Here is an 18,305-nt window from a genome sequence, read left to right on the forward strand (position 1 = left end):
CAAAATCTGTTAAACTATTGGCATTTATACATTTGAATTGATGGATTGAATTCCTGGATTTCAGGTTGGAAAAAGTTAGGTCTCTCTAATATTAAAGGTAGAGTTTTATTTTGAATGCAACACTAACCTACTTTTTGGCCTACAGTTAAAAAAATCTATCATGTCTTCTGAATTTTAATATTTAAAGACAACTTTTTTAAGAATTAGGGTGCTATTTCTTTACTAAAACCACTGAACTGAAAAGGAAACAAAATCATATGGTACAAGTATAAAAAAAAGATGCAACTGTTAAGTAACACACCAAGCCGAAGTAGTTAAAAGAGCAGGTAAATATTTTTCTGCAAATTACTATCGGTGAACACTGAATAAAGTTGCCTAAGATCTGGCTGACAAAATAGAATGTCGAGGAATTAAAATTGCTCTTCACTGTGTATGTAAAAGGTAGCAGAATTCACATGTAGCTGAAATTTCTACTCGCTTTCTCTGACCCACAGTTTTAAGTGTTTTTTGGAAAACATATCTGTTAGTAAAGTTAGACGTGTGTCTATTTGATGAATGGTAATACTATGTCACAAAACCTTACCCTTTCTTCTGTGCTTTGCCTCTGCTCCATCACCCTTCGTGGCACTATGCTTGTATCCTTGAGCAGCTTCAAATGAGTATTTACAAAAAAAAAAATCAGATCCATAAAAGAGTTTATCTCCTTTTTTTCTAACCCCTTTCTAAAACAATACTTTCTCTCTGAGAAGAGGCTGATTTTTGAGAGTGCCCAGATCAAGGTAAGGTGTATGATAGATGTTACAAATTCACTGGGTGAATAGCACATTTCAGAGTTTCAGCAGATTAGAAGCATTGTTTTCTTGCCTTCATTAAGGAGGAACTTCATACAGAACTGAACATCACACTGAAAGACCCTGGGAGAATGTCTTGTTATGCAGAAACTTTTGTGTAGAATAAGTCTGCTTCCGTTCTACGTTTCCCTTTGACCTAGCCTCCTCCTTCTGACCTGTTATCCATTTATTATTTTCTTGTGCAATACATGGGAACATTTTGAATATGTGTTTGCAGAATGGAATTTTCTTTTTGCAGTCCATCAGGCTTTCTCTTTCTTCCTTTTCCCCTTGTGTTAGAAATCCCATGAACTCATGAATTTGTCACTCAAACATTTCTTTTAGTTCAGTATGACACACAAAAGTACCTTTCTAATGAAAATTCACATGGTGTGAAAATATTCCAATTAACCTGAAGAATGCAGACCCAATGTTACTTAATATTTATTTGTGACAGAATCCTTAGTCTGAAGTTGCACTGTTCCCATTCTCTTCTTTGGCTCTTTATTTTACTGGGTCTTGTTTCAAAAGTATTAGGCTTCTGTGAGGCTGACTGAAGAGATAATTAGAATTTCCATTAGGTAAACAGTTAAAACAGCTGAGCATTTTGATTTACTAGAGTAGCAACTTGTTTTATTAATGAGATCATGCTGCTTAGTGAACCATATTCAGAATTAACAGGATTTGTTTGAAAATGCTTTCACAAGCAAGTGAGTAATCTGGTATTCAACAAGGAACTGTTTTAGGAAAAAAAATATACAGAACATTCAGAAGTGTAATGCTATTTCTAAGTAGGACTACTTTGGAAAAGCAGAGATTAATGTGTTCATTAACTTTCATTAAATACACAGAGTCAAATGTTAATATAAAATGAAACAGTCAACAGTATGATTAGGTGATTATGTTAATATAGGTTAAAAGGTAATTACATTCTTTTAGGTTTATTTGGGAAGGGGAGGTGCATTCCTTTTTGCTACACAATGGCATGATATTAAACAACATTTATGCATTATATATGATGTGAACGAAATATAATAATAGAATTGTTTCATTTCAGGTCATGAATACTTTAATACTCTTATTGTGATTTTTTCACTAAGACTTTCCAACAGCAGAACATGTGGTGTTGAGGAGAAATATCACATTTCGGTTTTTAAGAAATTCTAATTGACTTCTTTTATGATTAGGAGACATAGGATTTAAAAGGATATTTCACAGATAGCACATATAATCCCTTTCAAACTTATGTGTCTTGAAATTACTTAAAGATTTTTTTTTGCTCTCATTATTGTGATGGAAAGGTTCTTCTGTCTCTCTACTCCTTAATGCTTGAAGACTGTGACTTCTTCAACTTCCTGCATTTGCACTTAGTTTGTTTATTTTTATGCCAGGACTGAGTTGTAGTGCAGTTCTATCTACTCCCTGATGTTTATCTCCTCCTGTTCTCACAGGCTGCAGTCATTTTCCCTATTGGATCTCAGTCAGTACGCTAAAGCCACAGTTTTCTAATCTGCTTTCAAATGGTAGCTACACGACTTGACTCTTATTTCCTGTGCCTACTCCTCTTTCTGGAACATGAGTTCTCAAAATAGCACACTATTATCCAAACTGAAATACCATCTGTATCATCAACAAGTTAGCTCAGGTGCTGTATTTTATGTGTGGATCTTACCATGGCTGAATATTGGAATAGAATTTTCCATCATCTATCTAAACTTTTTTATTTCATGTTTTTTCTTGTGGCCTGCCTTGCCGCCCCAATCTACGTTCCATTTCATATGAGAAAACAAACAAACAAACAAAAACCACAACCAAACAAAAAAACCCCAAAAGTATGTTGTACTGGAAATTAATTCCACTTTAGCATGCAGCAAAGAAGCAAACAAGGTTTAGTATTGGGGAAGTTGTTCTTGTGTTATAGGTAAATGCTAAATAGACAGATGCAAAGAGAGGAAATCCGTAACAGTTTCAGAACTAGACTGTGAGATTACAATCCTGAATCATTACCTGGGAACTTTAAAATAGTATTGTTATTTCAAAAATGTAGAACATTCAGAATATTTGCTCTTTACATTGGTATTAGAAATTGCTCAATAGTTTAGATTTTGTATCTGCTTGTGGGTTGCAAGTTTATTTTATTATTTTAGGTGGTGCAGTTTCAATAACAAAATAATTAGGTGCTGGGTCTGAATTTTGAAGAAAGTTCTTTGTCTTCATGATATTCAACTATTCTTACTGGTCAGCGATGAGTAGTTTCCACCAAACAGGCAAGATCTGTACTTTATTTTTCTTAACTTCGTTATTTAAAAAATGTTGTTATGCTATAATTATTAATTTTTCAGTTTTTTAATTTGCAGGCATAGATATCAATGATAATTATGTCTATTTTTTAAGATCTCAGAGGACCTTAAATATTGACCTTATTAATTATACTCAGCTTTCTGAGGATATAGAAATTGCTTGTAAATTAGAGTTCTCAAATTGTTCATACATTGACTTGTCCAGCATTTACATTTTAGAGTACTTATCCAAGCCTGCAAAAGGCTTGTGAATGACTCATGCCTTCTCTAGGCCTTCTTTCTGCTGCACCATAATGTCAGGAACATTATATTTTTGTCTTGTGGATGTTTAAAGTAAGAAGATATCAAGAATCCAGGCTTCAGTGCTGAAAGTCATGGTCATGCTAATAATTTCTCTCTTTTATAGCTAAATTGGATTATATGGATATTGATGGTTTAATAACCATTGAATTTAAACAGTTCTTTCTGGAATAGAGTACATGCAATCAGGGTATAGGGGAGAATAAAAGTATTTCAGTGCTCAAGGCTTTATATACCACATGAAAGCACAGTGGTAAGTGGATCGATAGTTTACTCTGTTTTTCCCCCAAATTTAAAACTTGTAAAAATACTTTTTTATATATAGTAATTTTGGCTTTAATGTTTTAGATTTTGTATTTTTAGATTTATTTCCTGCTTTACTGATTGATATAGGTTATGCCAACAATTTCTGATTCTTCTTGTTCTAGTTTGGATTCAAACAGTACAATTTTGTTCCACCTGCTTCAATTTTGACAAGTATTTCTTAGTGATATGAAATATTTTCAGATAAATTGTAAAAAAAATAGCAAAATACTCTTTCTGGTCCAAGAGAATTCTAGGTTTGCTTAGTGATTCTGTAAGTAAGAGAAAATATAGAACTTGGAAACAATGAAAAAACAATTTAGCATTGGTTTAGAAGAATGATTAAAACAATCAAGGTACATACTACAATGTCCTTCATTTGCAAGGGCATATCTGGAAGGACATATATCTGGCAGTAATGTATTATTGGCTAAAAATTTATAAATACCAAAAGCACACTATCCAGTATTGTTACATTGAGAACAGATTCTACTGTCATTATTTTATTTTATTTTATTTTATTTTGTTTTATTTTATTTCATTTTTTAATGTTCATCTTACAATTGTACACATCCTTCGTACTTTGACTAAATGTAGCTGAGCAAAACCCTTCTTTTTCTGGTTTAAGCTCATGTTAAAAACAAATTCGTGGGCCTTTCTTCACTGAAGTGCAATCAGCAATGGAAAGAGTTCAAGCGAATAAGTGGAGTAAAATAGTTACTCCTTCTTTCTTATGCTAAGCAAAATATTAAATAATACTGTAATCTTTATAAGTTGTTCACTTCTATATATACCTAAGCCCTAAACCTTTCTTTACTGTTGAAAGGCTCCTGACCTTTATTACTACTACTACTGGAAATGATGAAATACTAAAATAGTTTATCCAGAATTTGTAGTAAAAATATTTTCTTATTATTTCAATCTATAAGAAGTATTACTTCACAAATATATCAGTTATTTAATTCTTCTTTACTGCACACAATTAATTTCTAATTTACTGTATCCTATTAAAAGTTTCTAATTAATTTTTTGCTGCTAGTAGTGGGACATTAAAATGTCTGAAGGCTATGGGAAATAATAAGTTTAACGTTCCTTATGCAGTTCTGCCTACTCTTGCACCATTATATGAAAATTTGTTGCTTATATTTAGGTTTTATTGTAAATCCTGGCATTGTTTATTCTGAAAATTGAATTAAATATTTTAAGTAATTAATTAGGATACATTTTTCAAACATTTCATTATGAACACATAAATACAGAGTGACCTAATTTTTATACATGAGCAGAATTATTAAATGGGGGGGGTGTCTTGGAGAAAACAATATTCTTGGACTGGATCAGTCAAGTGTCCTGGTATCTGACTGTAACTGCCTCACTGTTTGGGGGAGTTTATCCTCATCAGTTCAAGTCATTATAGAGTACTAGGACATGGGGATCTGGGAAAGAGATTGAGGTTTATACCCATTCCACAAGCATTTTCTTGTATAAAAAATAAAGGAAATGAAGGATGCAATTTTTTCATACTTATGAATTTGTCTTAGTGTCAGGGCCAATCTGGACATTTATGATAAGTGACATGTGCAGATAATACACTTCAAAATCATCAAATTTATTAATGCTTTTGTTATGGTATAAATAGAGTAGCTAACTGAACTATGCCTTAGAAGTGAATGACTAAATGAATTACTGCTTTGAAGAAGGATGATATTACTTCTTTTACCTAACAAAACATTTATCTGATTTGCTTCCATAAGTCTTTTAAAAGTACATCTCGCATTGCATTGGAGATCACTATGACATATAATTTAATCTGTGGGTGTCCATGCATAGATGTGAATATAAGATAATTTATGAGATTTGAACTGTCATTTAATGACTGGTCAGCCTGGGAGTTTTTCTACATCTAGCCATTAAAAGTGCTTACATAAAACAACCATGGAAAGGTAAGACTCCTGGGGAATAACTTTCTATACATATTAGTTATATAAATTAGTACAACTGGGTCTTGCTTTGGTGCTTTTCATGTGTAGCTTTATTAATCTTAGAACCTTTCATCCCAACAGATTTTGCAAACTCTATCCAGCTTTTCATTACCATCTTGTTTTAGACTGAAGCCATAAAGTAAAGCCATACAGTAAGCATGCTGGACAAGTCAGCAGGTTAATGTTATCTCGCTTCAAAAAGTGAACTGTTTTTAAAAAACCTGCATTATAAAAACCTGCATTATAAAAACCTGCATTATGAATACCCTAATATTTATGCACAGCAGACAGCGAAGGATCAGCATCTGCCCTTAAACTGTCTAAAAAATACTTTCGCTAAATTTACATATCCTAATTTTGGATGTCAATTTTTCTCAAGTTGTTGTCTTTTGTGCTTAGGTGTTTTACAGTGACTTCCTCTTTACTGACAACCTTATAGACACCTTTGTAGAGGTGTTAGTTTGTTTCCTAATATAAAAAGAGGTGTCGAGGGAATTTGGCATGGGTTTGACCAGTGTTGGATAGATATTGAAAAATGGATTTTTTGGCTGGACTATTTTAATGTTTATTGTTCATTTTGTATAAACATACCAGTTCATATATAGAGAGAGAATGTAGCAGGCATTGAAATAATGATAAAATGCTTTAGTTGTTTAAATAAAATATTTACTTCTATCCTACAGAAAACTTTCAACATACTTCTTTCCTACTTAATATTTGGATGTGAGATTCATCTCACCAAATCAGGTCCAGAGTAGGCATCAGTATTTGAGCTGATAATCCTGATCTTCCTTTGTAAACCAAGAAGAAAAATAGAAACTCCTATGGTGAATGTCACCTGGCCTTTCTGAGATACCCAGAATATTTGACAGTGAACTGTCACAGCACTGGGTGTGTTACCTTCAGACAAAAATTGAATTACAATTTTATTGTTAAATTTTATTTAGTTGTTTTGCTTTTTAAAAAAAAAATAAATCAAAGATAAGCTGTCATGAAAACATAAGAACCTAAAATATTAAAGAATTACTTTATTTCAAGTGAGCTACTTTCTCCCTTGAATGCCTATTTCATCAGGTTTTGAATATTCAGGGATTACTAGTACTAGTGAACCAGCACTGATGCGAGCCAGAATGTATTACAAAGCAATGTATTCCTGCTGGAATAAATATGTTTTCTTAACTGGACAAGACATTTGGCCACAGTACTGAGTGATTCACTGCATGTAGTAAAAGAGAATAAAAAAATATTTAAATTTATTGTATATCCAGTAAGTTCTTTGAACACCAGAAGTATTCAAGCCAGAATTCCTAGGGCTTTGTGTTTTGTAGTTATCTGTAAGTTCCAGTTGAAATGTTTTCCACCTTAGGGAGCTTTACAAGATTTTTTTGGTGTGAATTCCCAGCTGTTTTTAAGGTCTACTCACTACATCTGTTCCCCCATTACTGACCAATGCTATCTTATTTTCTTAATCTGGTTGTGTTTTTTTTAATAAATTATAAAATGTCATCATTTTTTATAATTCTAATCTTCTGTCAAATTTGTTTAAAGGTAGTCAGAATATGTGGGGAAAGGTTAGAGTGGAAGACAGATTAACAAAAAATCAGAGAGTTCAATCATATAAACTTAAAAGAAATCCAGAAAACTGAAGTAATGGTTTTCCAAAAAGTATTTTCTTTAAAATTATTTGACCTGTGGTGTTAAAAAGTTATCAAATACTTCATGACCAACACTTACGTGTCAGAAAAGATGTTAGCTAGAATCTATTTCTCTCTTTTGTGCTGTTTAGAGCTCTCTGGAGAAATTTTTTCTCACATTGTTGCTCACATCATGCTGACTTGCCTTGGTGTATGCAATTAATTTTCTTTCTAAAATTAAAAACTAAGAAAGAAAAAAGAAAAGGGTGATATTGTTTTAGTAAAGCTTATGTCAGAATTTCAGAACAACATTAGATATTTATGGTAGACACTGTTTGATCTCAATCTTTTTAATTTTTTTTCTATTATACCTCAACAGGCAGCAAGTATATTTCTTAGTCTTCTAAAAATAAACACAATACAAATATGCTGTAGCTTCTCATTCAAAATCTAGGCTTGCAATGGATGAAAAAAACCGTAACAATTACACAGTTTTTTAAATCTGTTTCACTTTTCACAAAGGAAAACCACTATATAAAAAAAAAAATCTTTTATTTTACAGGTGTAAGTATTTTGCATTTGCTGAATATTTTCTAAATTCAGACAATAATTCTGCCTTAATTCTGATTAAAAAGAGAAATAAATATGTTCTTTTGCCACACATACTCGGACTGTGTACAATCCTCTATTTCCATGGAATGATTTAAGGATGTGTAATGTATTGTGGAGTGTGGTGAATTCTAGTTTATGCTTCGTTTGGAACAAGAACACAATAGACTGTTGTATTCATCATCGGACTATAATAAATTTAAGATGTACGAATCTCAGAATTTTGATGATTTCAAAATGGCTTCTTGAGTTCTGTTTTAGTTTGGTTTGCTTTGGTTTGGTTTTTTAATGAAGACAGAAAAGGCTTGCAGTACAGAAGGGACACTCCTGTCAAGAAATGCTAGAAGAAAGGAAAGAAGAAATGAAAGAAAATATATTAGGAACAGCTTTTCCAATATATAATGACTATATTAGAATGGCAAATATTTGCCAGTTTCACAGTATTATGAGGTGTCTCACCATATCCCCTCCAAAGGAAACAGTCAAAATCAATTATTATTTGTCATTTCTGTGGAAATGTAATTTAAGAGAACATTTATAAAGGAGATGTACTGAAACTGGGCAAGGTCCTGCTAGTGGGGTAGTATTATAAATCAAATTAAAATAGTCAGAAAACAATTTGATTATGTAAAAAGAAAGTTTCTGAATTTCAGGGTACTAAGATGAGCAGAATGTTAATTTTCCATTAATGTGGTGGAAATGGGAACTATTATTCACCTGTGTTATGTAAGACAGTTCATACAAGTTTTATTATACTGAAAGCTAGAAATAGATGCTGATTCTTTAATATAAGTGGGGTGATCAGTTTTATTGATTTATTTTCCATTATTTGAGAACTATGTTCTATTTCCTTCCATAGCAAGACAAGGTGGTTGTCTGTTCCCTCTTAGTGGCAAAAAAATATTGATAAGAACTACTGGGGTTTTTTTTGCTACAATATCTGGCTATTTATCTCACATTATTAAGTTCAATCGTTACAGTTGTCTGAAATTAAAAGTGAATATTGTTCCATATGTCCAGTCTTTGTGGAGCCATTAGATCAGTTTGTTTCTGGAGGCTGTAAGATAAACTAAAAAATTTTTATTGCAAAAATTTTCTTTCTGTACTTTTGCAATAAGCAATACACCTACCTGAAGCAATTTACACAAGACATTTTTCCTTTAACAGGTATTTTTAATAGCTGAATTGGAAAATATCTGGTTTGGACATTGTATGTAAATAATTGATTTTAATGGGAGGGTTTGCTAGTAAGTGTTTGTGTGGTGGTTTTAGTACTGGTGTTTTAGTAGATTGACTCCTTTAAGAAAAAACACAACTGCAGGTACTTTGTTATGAATGCATTTAAAACTTTTTCTGGTGCCTTCAAAGGCAATATCCTTTTTAGTGGAAACTTAAAAAAAAAAAAAGAAAGAAAAAAAAAAGAGCAATCTGATTTAGTCAGTCTAACTTTCCAGAAAGAAATATTCTTTCTAAATTCATCTAAACCATTTGAGAGGTTTTTGTCAAGTGGCCTAACAGAATTCTTAGCACACATTAGCATCTGCTCTGAATGAATGAGCATTTGGTAAGACTAGAGTAGATCTCAGGAACTGCTCCAATAACAAAAAGTACTGTAGTGTTTTCTATTAGGTTATAAAGGCTTCAAGACCAGTTTGTTTGTAACTGCACATTGCCTGGTGCAGTGGGGCCTTAGTGTTAGCTGGGTTTTCTCTCAAGAGGTCAAAGCTAGAGTCACACTGGTTGCAAGCATTGCATTTGTGATCAATACAAAACAGAGTTTAGGACTAGACTGGAAATACTTACTGTGATTAGCTTAAATGATTTTTGATTTATCTTGGTGGATTTAGGATATTGTCCAAACTATATACTTCAGGTAAAGTGGACAATCTAGCATATTCGAACCCATAGGATGTGTGATTTATGTATTGTTTTGATTTTTGGAAGACACACCAATATAATTTATGATGACTGAAAACAACTTTTCTTTGAATCTTTTGTTAGTCTTTACGTTACTTCTGAATGTTGCAGGATTTAGAGACTCAGAGGAACTTATGCAAAGGGAAGGTACCCTCTGATATTGCCACAACCCTTAGCTGCCTCAAATGAAGTCTGCTATGGTATTTACTAAATTTACAATCATCATCCTATTTCATTACTTCCTTTGTAACTATAGTGCCTCTAGCAATGACCCCTGTTACACAAGACTGATGATTCTGCAACCCCACCATAAGCAAGGCAAAATATCAAGCCAATGAAATCAGGCTGATAAACCTATTATCTTTGTGTTCTTTTGTTTCGTTGGTTTAGAAGGGAAAGAAATTTAATGACCCAAATTGTACATATGTTGTTTTAAAAGTAATAATAAAAAAGCAATCTAACAATTAATTCCGGTGACTTGATGTTTTTGCTACAGGAAATCAGGCTTTTGGAACAAAGCAAATTTAACTGTTTGAAAATCCAAAATTATTAATCAGCAAATATCAATTGGAGGTAATGTTTAGTGTATAGCCAAGAGCTTGTTGTGTTATGGGATTTTTTATGTCAAAACTCTAAGGCATCATTTAAAATTATTACTATAGTTTCTTTTATTATGAATGAGACTAATAAAAAGGGACTTTATGGTATTCTAAGCTTTAAAATAGTTAAAGGAATAAATGTATCATTCTGATAATCATTTTAGTATAAAAATGAATCATATAAAAAGGAGTTCATTTATTGTATCTGTTGCAAATGAATGGTTTCAGCAGCTTGAAGAATCACCATTAAGGGTGTTTCCAAAAAGCAGGTTTTAACATGAATTTGTGAAAGTGCAACTTTAACAGAGTTCAATGGCAAGGTTCACTCTATTACCTACTACATAGATGAAGCATTCAAAGGAAAATCAGATTATAATCCATTTAGAACACTACAGGGGCACCTTCCACTGGTCTAATGGGAGGTGTCGCTGCCCATGGCAGGAGGGGTTAGAACTAGATGGTCCTTCAGGTCCCTTCCAACACAAGCCATTCTGGCTTCATCCATCTCTTACAAATTTTTGTTCTGTAGAATTTCAGTAACAGCTATAATTGACCAAAACCCAGAGGAATCGTAAACTCCCCATTTCTTTATATGCCTTCAAAGCATTTTGCTAACTCCTTTGTCTGTGTCACAATGAAAACTCCAGGCAAAAACTGACTGTTTGCCACTTTTTTCTGTCCACTATTCTCTTACTTTCTGCTCTTTTTCAGAATTTTTGTCATTTATAATTTGTCATTATAAGAGTTCTCAAGGCTGTGAGCAAGGTTTGCATTCTTTATTCCTTAGAGATAGAATGTGCTTTCAATTGTACTGATGCATGTGCTGCTTCATTTTCTCTTTGGTTACTAACAGATCTATAGTTCTCTATCACTAGAGACTGAAGAGGTCCTCGTCAGTCACCTATCCCCTAGTTTGCAAATTGTTTAAGAATTCAAGGCTGATTTACTTTTTTTTACCCCCTAAATACAATTTAAAATGAGATTGTTTACAGATTTTAATTTCTCTTAGGCTCCAGCATATTTCTTGAAATCCTTGGAGACCAGTCAATGTAAAAGCAATGTTTAGTTAAAAACAAAACAAAACAGATTTCTGTCAATGTAAGTTTTGAGAAACAAATAACAACATTAGGAATTTTAAATTAACAAGGCTATTTTAATACTGAATCGTCAGTCTGGACTGAGATGGAATTGCAAGCATGTAGCAGCAATAAGGATCAGGTAAGAACATTGCTGCACCCTCATTTCCCCAGATAAGTTGCTTCTAAGAGCAAATATTTTCATTTTATTTCATTCATATAACTATTTAATGCTTTTACCAGGTTTGTGTTTGCTTCTTTTAAGTTGACTTGTTTCTAGTCAGGTCACAATAGATTTCATCCATTTTAAAGACATGATGTTTTCAAGCACAACCATTAGGATAACCTTCCCAGTGCATTTTCAGAACATAATCTTTGAACAAAACTTCTGTTCTTAATCCAATTCAGTTAAAAAGAATTACATACATCTTGTATTTTGACAGACAGACATTACGACTTTTGATATATTTTTTCCTGCCTATATTTCTGAATAATTTGCAATAACACTGAGAGTGATTGAAGGAAAGAATAACAGATTGAGGAATAAAAATCTGTTTAATGAAATGTAATTATCTTATGGCTGTTTGACTTATTTGCAGATTTTTAAAAGCATCCTAGTCTGCTTGACTCTTATATTGGTATCTGAAAAAAGCATGCATTTTCTGGCAGTAGAAATTATTATACTGAGCACATGGCAGCAGGAGAAAAGGAAGAGATAAGCTTGGTGAAGCTACTGTGAATTTATAAGCTGAGGTTAAATTTTAAAATTTATGGAGAGACAGCAAGTGAAGTTATGTTCAATATGATCCCATTAAAAAATTATTTTGAACTATATTCTAATATGTTGGGATGTGCCCCATTCTCTGAAATTCATTTATGACCAGAATTTTTGCAAAAGGCATATGTACATATATTATTCCATATTTCTTATATATGTTCTAAAATTATTTGCACTCCTCTGAAAACAGAATAATGGCATACAAGCATAAAATCATATATAGAGAAGCTCAGAATATAAGCTTAAATTCTCTTTCTCAGACCTCGGAATATGGTGAAATTTATTGCTGTGTTTCTGAAGGGCCCTTATGATGCAGAAAATAAAGCATCTTTTGCAACGTAACACATTAGAAGATTTCTATTTTAGTATGGAAGTTTTTCAAAGTTGCGTTTAAAATCCAAATGAGCTTGATACAAGAACTTACGGTCCCCTATTTTATTATGCACCGAATTATTCACAATAGCTAATATGTAGACTGTTTTACTGTTTGGTTTTGGTAGTATTTTTTGAGGTAGAGAGGCAGAGAGTTATTCAAATTTGTTCAGAATTTTAGAATCCTAATTAAGCTGTTTTATTTCATTTCAGGGGCTTACATTATCTTTTGCTTCATAATGCTATCAGTAGTACTTCAAGTGGCATGCAATTATTTTTTAAGTTAATATCAGCAGCTATTATATAACATTGATTTAAAATCTTCTGTTGAACACCCTTGACCTCAGAGACAGTTTATCATGATGGTAGAAATTAATCATGTTAGCTATGCTTGATCTCGTGAAGACAGTGCAAATTTAGAAACTGTATAAACAGGGGTAGGTAATTATTTCGAATATTACCAGATTGTCATACCATAATAGCTTCATAATAATTGGGCACATTAAGCAAGTGATGAAGTAATATAAGAGTAGATTAAATAAATCTTTCCAAATTCTGACACAAAATTGCTAAAAAGAATTTCTAAAAAGAAAAAGCCTCCGATTTTCATGCCTTTAAATATAAGTTCAAATGTAAGTATGAAGTTTGGAATTTTGACCGTTCTCACTTCTGACTATTTTTACTTTACTGTAGTTAACTCAATTCCACTTGAATTTGTCACTGTGCCTATTATTATATGGATTGCTGGGTTTGATTTGTACAGCACTATATAAGTTCTTAAGGTCTTTGGTTTTAAGTATCTATGTTTTTTAAGATCTCTTTAAGATCTCTAAGATTTTGCTTTCCTTTTGTTCTCTGACTCCTGGTAAGTTTTCTCACATAATAAGATTGAGAAAAATGATTTTTAAGTACTTTATATAAGAAAGAATTTAAAGAGATTGCAAAAAGTAGCAAACCAGAAAAATCATGGTACTAGAAATTAAAATTCAAGTCCTTTACTTGCAATTGATTTGTATAATACAGGTTTTAAGTTTCTGGCAACAAAGAAAAGCCAAGGCAAGTGATCCCTTTTGCATTCAAATAAATTCAGTCTTTCACAACTTTTGTTGTAGCAGTGAAAAATTCAGATCTCAGCTGTCTGACATGAGAACATGGACCATTGATTTCCACACATATATCTGAATATATAAATCTAATATATGTATTTTTGAACAATGACAGATCAGAAAAAGTATCAAGTATTGTTTAGCAAACAGTAACTAACATGCATATTTCAGCATTAAATATGGTATTTGGATGAATATGTGGTGATAACACAGATCAGGAACTGCGTAGAATGATTTCCAGAGCACCTCTGCAGCTATAAGCTTGATTTAAAAGAACATTATTCTTGTTACATTATCAATATCAATAAAGTCATTCAGAACAAAGACCAATATCTGTCAGAATGTCCTTCTGTCAGAAAAATCAAACTGTTCCCCCCCCGTTCCATATTTCCAATCCACTATGGTTGGCACTCCAATGTATGCAGTCCTAATGTTAGTCAGAATTCATCTGTCATACTCTATTAAATATATAAGAATTGTCCAAATGTCGTAATCAAAAAACAAAATATAAAATTTGGGGATAATCTAGAAATCTATAATATTACCTCCTCTGTTATTATCCTGTTGTCTATAGTCAACAAAAGTCCTAATTTGACTATAATCTAACTCTAGAACATTTTTATTCAAGCCTTACCCAAAAGTCAAAAAATCACACAGAGGGCTTAGAGATTCTTTACTGGGTTTTATGCCATCTCAATTATTTTTTTTCCATTGGAAAAATCTCAATGGCCTCTCTTTGATAAATGGAGTGACATTGTGAGTGGTATATTTTTCAGATTTTTTGAATGGTATTCCATTTAAATAAAATCAGTGCTGAAGAATTAAGTTTCTAGTGGCTTCACTGCTTTTCTCTTGCAATTAAGTGAACTTACCAGTGCAGATCTGACACTGAAGCCATTGATGGAAAAGTAAGACCACACAAGAATTTAATTTACGTTTTTCCCTGTGTCCACAGAACTGTGCAGAATACAATTATTCCTAGTTCTGTAAGGGTATTTCCTAGCAATCTTGAAACGTGGAAAAATTATTTAATAGTAAATATGGTTTTGAAAAATTGATTTGAAAACACTGCACAACAATGCATATTTCCTTTTGTCTGGAATAAGATCAAGTTTGATTTAGAGCTGGGCAACACCTTCAGAATCCTTTTTTCTCCTAAAAGTTTTAAATTAACTTCCATAAACAAACAGATTTTTGTTAGTCCACTGGGACAAGATAGAAAATAGATCTTTAATTCAGAACCAGCATATTGTGATTAAGAGTCCCAGTGAGGTTCATAGTTCTTTTTTCATAGCACAAACTGGACTGTGATCTCTTTATGGCTCCTGGGAGAACAATATTGTAGTATAATTTTCACATGTGAATGTAGCACATTTTCTACCTTACATAAATCATTCTTTGAAGAAAGTTTACAAGGCTCTATTGGAAGCAAAAGCTGTGCAAAATACATACAATATATGTGTGATACATACTCAGATGTGACTCAAAACCATGCAGCATCAAAGCAAGCAGAAAATATGGTGGAAGAGGCCAGAAACAGTTCAAGATAATGGTTAGTTTAGAAAGATGATGATGTGGAAATAGTTTCTTAAAGTATAACAATATGCTATGTTCAAATGTTTGACTTTTTGCTAGAATTTCAGTGTGTTTCAACATTCACATGAATGTCTAATTGATTTGAAAGTTAGGACAATGCACCTTTGAGGAAGCACCCTAAGTATCTCTCTTTCCTCATAGCAATGTAACAGCATCCCTAGAACTTTAGTCCAGAAAGAGACAAGTAAAATCTCCTATAACTGGGAAATTCTAGGAAAGACAATTTTTATTTTAAATCAAATGCATTCCCTAACAAAACTCCAAACAGTTGAAGTTGACATGAATGCTAGTTCAAATGAGATATTCCAAGCAGAAAAATCTCCTGAAAAATGCAAAAGCTACCAAAACTATTGGGCTGTCATTTGCAGTTGCTGCAATATGTCAGCATGCCTACTTAACTTACTGTTGCCACGTTTGGTTGCTGGTTGCCATGTATTGCTACCACTTCTGCTTCATTGTTCCAGAAGATGGTTGTAGTAGAGCTCTGAGTGAATGTGATTGCACGTACAGGCAGTACATATGGGCTCTTAGCACTCTTATTTTGGTTTTGTATTTTCCTTCAACCCAGACCTTCTTTTATAAGGTTTCTGCATATGCACTCATAAGTGAGATGTCAAGACATACCATTTTCATCTGACACAAGTTTTTCTAGTTGTCTGATCTCCACTATCTATCCTACTCTGGATGAGCAGAGTTTTCAGAGACTGAATCCTATGTTCCACTGGGCATGAAAGTACTTAGGTAAAATATGAACTGTCATCTCTCACCACAACTCATCCATGTACTTCCATAAATTACTATTGTGGTCAGTAATGCTAATGTAGCCTCTTTCAATTTAACAAACACATAGTCCATGAAGAAAAACTCATAAGATCAAATGTAGAACTGAGATTTTTTCAAACAAAAGTAGGGGATTTTTCCATGGAGGTTATGTTTATTGTTTATGTTTTTGAAAGAGGTTTGCCAGCTAAACGATAATGCTGAAACATTTTTAATCATAGCACTTTGTAAAAGTGAGTCTCCATGGAAAGGCAAACAGATGATTTTGCAATGGACTAGTCACATATGGTAAGAAAACACACCTCTGAACAAGTGAACATTAGAGTAAGTCCATTGTCAGATTTGCCTTTTCATCTTATCTTTCTACATTCTCCTAGAAAAATCTATTTCTATCGTGAATGGTATTTTGCAGTCTCAGAACAAATGAGTTACCTGAAGTTTAAAAGAAAAGATGTGGACTTTTGGAAGAGATACCATTAGGGTTCTTTGCAAAAGCTTCAGGAACTCTTTTGCCATAATCATAGCAGCCATCCATAAAGGAAGTATTGACTTTGGGTCAGGCTCCACCTCTTGTATTTTAGTTTCAAATAATCAGGGCTAAGCAAAGCAGGACTTTGACAGAAAAACTGATAGTAGACATAATTTATTTCCATTCTATCATCCTCATTGAATTCTAAAGCTTGACAGATGGATGATTATTTGTGGGGGTTTTTTTTATTTTCTCTTTTTTTTTCTTTTTCCTCAGCCTTGGTTTTTATCATTTGGTCTTACAGACTCATAGGGTAGGTCAGCAGTGATGGAAGTAGTAAACTATTGACATTAAGAGGAAAAAAAAAAGAAAAAACATCCCTTATCCCCTGTGGGCAATATTTACCATTAGATATTTATTTAGAGAACCAAAAAAAAAAAGTCAAGTTTAATACAGTTCCTGAAGCATCTTGGATTTAGTGGAAACACAGATACCTACTGCCAGTTAAGTTGGTAGTGGGAATGATGACTACCACTTAGAAGGGATAATTTTGAAGAAAATTTACAGAACGTGATTGTGACCATGGTACAATGAATGTGAGCGTGGAACTCCTACTCTCCAACAAATTTAATGATTGCGAAAAACAACAAAATCTAAGACACTTTCATCAATTGTGTGTACATATAAAACCTCAGGGATAAATTTTGGATTTTATTTTTACTTCTCAGCCGAACTTACTCAGAATGACAAATGTCTGTACACTGCCCAGCTTTTCCAGTAAAAAAAGAAATTGTATTTAAGAGTTTGTTCAGGGAATTGGTACTACAGAGACAACTATTGCTTTTTTTTTTTTTTCAGTATCACTCCACTATGAGAGTAATGTTACCATATAAAAGGTTTTAGTTTGGTTTTCTTTTTTTTTTTTTTCTTTTAATAATTGCCTGGATCACGGTCAATCTACTCCTAATGAGGGAAAAATTTTCCTGTTATGTGCAAAACTGCATCCTTCAGTTAGCACTACCTCCAGAAAGGATGTGGGATATGAGTACTTGAATGACAAGGCAGAAATTGCATTACAAGTCCAGATTTTCTTCTTTCTTAAATTAACCCTGTCAGCTGGAAATTGCCGTTTTCCCATCTGAAGGTCAGAAAGATCCTTCCACAGTTTTCCTACATACTGCTCCTGTGACACTGAATGCCAAATATTTTGTGAAATGAAGAATTGCACACAATCTAATTATTAGGTGCAGTTAATTGAACTTTGGCTTTTCAGGTAGCCCTAATTCATATAGATCTATGCCTGTTGAAGCCGTAGCTTCAGCTTGAATGGCTGAAGCTGGATTTTCTTTTTTTCCTCACAGACTCTATGTAGTAAGTCAGCAAACAAATTTTATTATTTCTGGTTGATGGAAGCTATCCATTTTAAATGAGTGATTCATAAATTTTCTGCAGGTGGAATAGGTGATCAAAGCACAGTATTTGACTATGCTATAAAGACTAGCATGCTCAGGAAAGGGGTATGAAAAAGCAAGGCAGAATGCAAGTATTTTAAATTTTCCTTTTTTTCATTTTTCAAATTCTAATACTATATGGTCTTTTAAAGTATTTGTTTTTCTAGTCTGCAGCAGCAACTGACACTGAAACCTGTTTGATT

At 32.8% G+C, this 18,305-nt stretch overlaps 1 protein-coding gene across 11 annotated transcripts in view; it reads left to right on the top strand.

The window, feature by feature from the left end:
- The window catches only part of DMD (dystrophin), a 799,860-nt gene that overhangs the window by 251,722 nt on the left and 529,833 nt on the right, over positions 1–18,305 (top strand). The gene's annotated exons all lie outside the window — the stretch shown is intronic.

This window comes from Lepidothrix coronata, unplaced genomic scaffold, assembly GCF_001604755.1.
Source record: "Lepidothrix coronata isolate B3197 unplaced genomic scaffold, Lepidothrix_coronata-1.0 Scaffold225, whole genome shotgun sequence".
NCBI lineage: Eukaryota > Metazoa > Chordata > Aves > Passeriformes > Pipridae > Lepidothrix > Lepidothrix coronata.